The following is a 1,048-nucleotide window of genomic DNA, read 5'->3' as shown; positions in this document are numbered from 1 at the left end:
ACACTTGGAAGTGGTTACCACATTCCCACGTGGGGGGCGCAGCCTCACTTCAGAGAAACTTGGCTGCTGTTGAGTCTTGCTGATGCGTTCATCTCGGTCCTGTTTATGAGTGTAAGAAAGAAGTGCCCATTGACCATGCCACGGAACAACATCCAGCACATCATCTGATCTGCTCCAAACTGCCTCCATATTGGACACTTGTGAATTCGGCACTAAGCAGAAAGCCTTGCAGAGCTTAAAAAGACTTAAAGATTCAGACTGAAAACTTTCACTGTAAAAATCAGTTACCACTTAAATAAATGTTTGAAATTTTATGGATACAGAAAAAAAAGTATCATAAGGATCCAGGCAAAATTAAAATGAAAAGACTTCAGATGCCGACACAATTTCTATTGGGATTTCAAATGACAGGTTGAGACTGGTGAACCATACATCCAGACAATGTATAAAGGCCAAGGAAGGTATCTTTAAGATCCACACTATATGGGCTCATGAAAAGTCCTAAAGCATTAGCCGTCATATAAGCTTTAATTTTAGAATGAATAAAAGAACGACATCTGAAAAGGCAGTTAGGCTATGAAAAGTCAGCGAGCACTAAGTCTGGTTAAACATCAAGGGAAGTTGAAATAATTATTCTAATCTGTTAACTAAATAGAAAGAAAATATCAAAAATAAATTTTAAAAGAGGAGAGCAGATTGTGAGCAAAACTAGAGCAGAGGAAATTAAATGGGGAAAGAAAAGCATATTCAATTTCTTGTTGCAAACAGGAAAAACTCAAAAGAAATATTTATATTCCTCAAAGGCAGTGAACAAAATGTGGATTAAAGAAGGCTTTTAGGAGTAACATATAGCAACTTCAACAACAAAAAAGCAAACTGAGAAGATAATAGTAAAAAAATACACAATCTATGAAAATAAAAGAATCAAGAAAATACTACAAAATAAAGGCAGTAAAATGATCCGACATGGATAATATCATAGAGGTAAATATAAAATCATATTAAATATTATAACCATAATTAAAATATAACCGTTTACATAATTTAA

The sequence above is a fragment of the Echinops telfairi genome, unplaced genomic scaffold, assembly GCF_000313985.2.
Source record: "Echinops telfairi isolate 266 unplaced genomic scaffold, ASM31398v2 ScPeMD7_5868;HRSCAF=6743_0, whole genome shotgun sequence".
Taxonomy (NCBI): domain Eukaryota; kingdom Metazoa; phylum Chordata; class Mammalia; order Afrosoricida; family Tenrecidae; genus Echinops; species Echinops telfairi.
Note: the sequence above shows the minus strand (reverse complement) of the source record.